At 56.0% G+C, this 4505-nt stretch overlaps 2 protein-coding genes across 2 annotated transcripts in view; one reads left to right on the forward strand and one right to left on the reverse strand.

Annotated features, from left to right (window-relative positions):
- SYVN1 (synoviolin 1) overlaps nucleotides 1–586 on the reverse strand; it is a 17212-nt gene extending 16626 nt beyond the window's left edge. Inside the window, exon 1 of the mRNA XM_041411653.1 lies at nucleotides 92–586. The gene's annotated coding sequence lies outside the window, so the exon portion shown is untranslated. The remainder of the gene's footprint in view (nucleotides 1–91) is intronic.
- A 2515-nt stretch (nucleotides 587–3101) lies between these two features.
- Nucleotides 3102–4505, forward strand: part of CAPN1 (calpain 1) — an 8619-nt gene continuing 7215 nt past the window's right edge. Inside the window, exons 1-2 of the mRNA XM_041411650.1 lie at nucleotides 3102–3149; nucleotides 3571–3696. The gene's annotated coding sequence lies outside the window, so the exon portion shown is untranslated. The remainder of the gene's footprint in view (nucleotides 3150–3570; nucleotides 3697–4505) is intronic.

A 4505-nucleotide genomic window follows, 5' to 3' on the forward strand; every position in this document is an offset into this window, starting at 1 on the left:
CCCCCTTTGCCTGCGGCTCCTCCCGCCGCCCCCCCGGTGCCCTTCCCGCCCCCAGGCCCCGCTGTCGCCCCCGGCGCCCCCCGGGACTCACCGGGCCCGACCCCGCCTCAGCCCCCCCAGCCCCGGCCGCTCCCACACCGGAACCGCCTCAGCGCGCGACACCTCACTTCCGCCCGGACCGCACCACCCGCTGCCCGGGGGGGGAGACCGGGAGGGGTTCACTCCCAACCTGCTCCCCCCACCTCGCCCCCCAGAGCAGCTCCTCCCTACAGAGATCCTGAGGAGCCGCCTCGTCCTCCCCTGAGAGAGGAGTGTGGGAGGCCGGGACCCCTCTAAACCCTGAACCGCTGGGCTCCCCCCCTGCGCGCCCGCGCTTGGTACGCTCCGAGCGGCCCCTCAGCCGGCGCGGGGGTGGGCGGGGACGCGCAGGGTCCCGTGGCTCGCGCTCATTGGCCAGGAGCTGCGGGGCTCGGCCAATCAGAAAAATCCCCCGCACGACGCCGCTCGGCCGGCGGCTGTTGCTAAGGGAGGGTCGCGACCCCCTGAGCCCCTTGAGGCCGCCCAGCACCAGCCGGGTTTGTCTCCTCTCCCGAATTCTCTCGTCCCGCGCGTCGTGTCCGCAGCGCCTTCCCCGACCCCTTCCCCTCACAAACCCCCACAAGCAGCCCCTCCCTTCACACTTCTCCCCTCACGGCGTCCAGCCAATCAGCGACGTCTCCTTTGCGCTCCTCATCTCTGATTGGCTGATATCGCCATAATAGCGGCACGAGTCGGGGAGGGAGGCGTGGCTTATTCAAAATCTGACTTCTGATTGGCTGGCGGCTCGGACTCGGGGCCTATAGGAGGCGGGACCCGGGAAGGGGCGGGGATAACGCCGCTGAGGCGAAGGAAAAAGGCGGGAAGGCGCCAGAGCTCCTGAGGCGATTTTGCCGCCATCAAAAACTCAATTCAGCATCTTAAATTTTACTAAGATATAACAAATAATCATAGCTTAAACCTCAGAGAAACCTTTGATCCTGCACCATGAGTGAGGCACAGAGGTACGAGCCCGAGTTAAACCTGTGCTCACGCTGAGCTTTGGGGATTAAACCCTTGCTGTGCTTTTGGGAGGATTTAGGGCTTTTTAGGCATTAAAAAACTTCGGGTTTGGGGGCTTTTGGGGTCACTTGAAGCTTTAAGGGGGTTAAATGCTAATTCTTGTTCTGGGGGTCTTTGAGGTACCCCCCAAACCGGGCAAAGCCCTCCCCTCACATTCCAGACCCCCAAAAAGGGCGTTTTTTTCCCCCAAAAATGATTTTCTGGTTGTTTTTCTCCTCCCCAGGAAGACACCGTGGTGGAGGATCTCTGACAAGGTCAGTCGTACCAAAACCGCTTTTTCATTGTCTTTTTTTTTAATAAAAAATAAAATTTTTGCCTGAATGGAGGTGTTTTTTGCCTAAAGCTGCTGTTTTTCCCCCATTTTGCAGGACCTGCTGGCCATGGCGCTGCTGGCTGCCCACGAGCGATGCAACCCCCGGCCCTGTGAGTCCTTAAGTAACGAAGCCTTGCCTTAATTAGCGCCCTAACACCCTCCCAGCCAAGTAGGGGTCTTAACGATGCTCCCAATAATTAAGTGGGGGGCCCTAATTAAGCCCCTGTAATGAACTGGGGGGCTCTAATGAAGCAGGGGGTTCTCAGGATATTCTTGCTAATGAAATGAGGGGCTCTAATTAAGCAAGGAACCCTAATGACACCTCCATTAATGAAGGAGGGAACCTTAATGACACCCTGCTAATGAAGTGAGAGGCCTTAATGATGCTCCTGCTAATGAAGTGGGGGCTCTAATGAAGCCCCCCAATGAAGTGCTAATGAAGCAGGGCCTAATTAACTCCAGAAGTGGTCAAACCCCAAAGCCTCAGAGTCCTGCTCCCAAATTGCTGCAGATCCCATTACCCAAAAGCCCTGATTCCCACCCAAAATCCCATTACCCAAAATCCTTGATTCCTACCCAAAATCCCATTTCCCAAAATCCCTAAATCCCGTTACCCAAAATCCCTAAATCCTGTTACCCAAAATCCCTGATTCCTACCCAAAATCCCATTTTCCAAAATCCCTAAATCCTGTTACCCAAAATCCCTGATTCCCACCCAAAATCCCATTTTCCAAAATCCCTAAATCCCGTTACCCAAAATCCCTAAATCCAGTTACCCAAAATCCCTGAATCCCACCCAAAATCCCATTACCCAAAATCCCTGATCCCATTACCCAAAATCCCTGATTCCCACCCAAACCCAGCCCTGGGCAGGCTGGGATAACCCTGAAAGCCCAGACAGAGCCAGGGCAAAGAAATCCTCAAAACTGGGGATTTTACACCTAATTTGGACCCCATTCCCTTTTATTTTGTGTGGAATTTGGGCCCTTTTTGGGTGGAAATTTGCCCTTTTTTGCTTTGACCCCAAATTTGTCCTCTTTTTTCTTTTTTTTTTTAACCCTAAATTTGGTTCCTTTTTGCTTTTGCCCCTGAGCTGGGCTTTTCTTTTTTTCTAATTTTTCCCCTAAATTTGGTACTTTTTTGGTTTTGTCCCAAATTTTGTCCTTTTTTTTTTTTGCTTTTGGCCCAAAACCCCCTGGAACTGGGGCTGTGCCACACCCTCAATGCCTTTTCTTTGGTTTTTACCCAACCAATTTTGGGTTTTTTTGACCCAACCCCCGTTTTTGCTCACCAGTGTCTCTTCCTGCCATCCCAGCAGGTGGTTTGGGGTGATATCTTCTGGGTTTTTTTTTTCCATTTCCATCTTATTTCTCACCCAAACTCTTCAAAATTGCCCAGAATCGCTGCTTTTCTCCCCGAGGCCCCTCTTGCCTCCCCGTTTTTGGGGGAGAAATGTAGAAAATGGGCAAAAAGATGTAGAAAATGGGCAACGCATATTAAAAACTCCTTAATTTTAATTCAGTTTTTTTTCTTCTTTCCTGTGGGAAAAATGGTAAAAAAACAAATTAAAAAGGGGGAGTGGGATCTGACTTGGGGGGAGAGAGGGGGGCTCACAGTGAGTGTGTCTCACACACCCCAAAAATGTCCAGCCCCCCCCCCAATGTCCCCCTAGGTCCCGCTCATGCGGGGTGGGGGGGGGGCGGGGGCGGCCTCGCCTTCCTGCTCGAGGAAGTTTGGGGTGAGAAATTCTCATTTGCCGCTGTTTTCTTCCACACCCCCCCCCACCCCAAAAAAAAAACCAAAAAAGCGGCGAGCCCCGGGTGGCTGCAGAGGTACGGAGCGGGCCCCGGGAGGTGACAGCCGGGGACAGGCGGTGACACAGCGGGACCCCGCGCCCGGGGGGGCTCCCGGCGCTTCCACAACTCCGGAACGGGGCAAAAACCCCGCGGAACGGGGCAAAAAGCGCCCCCGGGACCTGCTGCCCTCCGTGCCCGCAGCCTGGGAGCTGGGGAGGGGGCTCCCCCACCGCGCCCCCCGAGCCAAAAAAGGGGATTTTGGGGTGTCGGAGCTGCCTCGCGGAGGGGTGTCGCTGCTTTTTCCCGGAACTCGGGTGGTTTTCGCTGAGGTTTTTTCACTCTTGGCCGGTGTTTCTTCCCCAGCGGCGGGGCAGGAGGGGCAGCTGAGCTGCAGCCGGGCCCAGCCCTCGCCCCACGGCTCCTGCCGGGGCTGCAGGACCCCGAAACGGGGTGAAAAGAGGCCGATTCTGCCAACTTCACCCCAAAAACGTATGTGGGGAGGGGGGGAAAGGGGAGCTGGTGCTGTCGGGGTGGGGGCGCAGGGAACTGGGGGGACCCCCCCTGGGTGGGAGGGTGGGTTGGGCCCCTCCTCACCCCCATTTTAGGGTAAATTTCTGCATTTTTGGGGCACAGTCTTTGAGTTTGGGGTGTCCCTGAGCCTTGGGCTGTTCTGGAGTTTGGGGTGACAGAAACCCCCGTGTTTGGCCTTATTTGGGGGGGCTGCACTGCCCCTATCGCTGTCACAGCTCTGTCACTCCTTGGTGGCTCTGATTAGCATTTAATTAACATGCCTAGTGCTTAATTAACCAGCCCAATGCTTAATGAAGCTCCGCAGGGCTCGAGGAAGGCCCTCGGGGCCGGACCCGGGGCTGCGCCGCGCCCACGGCCCCACCTCAACCCGCACGACCAGTTTGGGGCACTTTCCCCTCATTTCCGCAGCCTTTGGGGCTGTCCCGTGTCGGGATTGTCAGGAGTTCACTCTGACAGGGCCATTTCGGGGTGAAACCCCAGGATTTGGGGTCTTCCCTGCCCCTTGAATTCCTGCTTTTTACCCCAGAATGGCGTCACTCTCAACTCACCAAAATCGTCCCAATTTCCTCCGACCCGACACGGGCAGGACTTCAAATCTGGGGGAAAACCCCAAATTCCCCCCCCAAAAACCCCAGATTCTACCCCAAAAAACCGCGATCTCCCCCAAAAGCCCCCCTCCCCATGCAGACCACCCATCCCCCCCATTTTCTCCCAAATCCCAAGAGCGTTTTTCCTGTTTCACCCCCACAACCCCCAAATCCCCCCCA

Source organism: Onychostruthus taczanowskii, unplaced genomic scaffold, assembly GCF_017590055.1.
Source record: "Onychostruthus taczanowskii isolate IOZ18803 unplaced genomic scaffold, ASM1759005v1 scaffold368, whole genome shotgun sequence".
Classification (NCBI taxonomy): Eukaryota; Metazoa; Chordata; class Aves; order Passeriformes; family Passeridae; genus Onychostruthus; species Onychostruthus taczanowskii.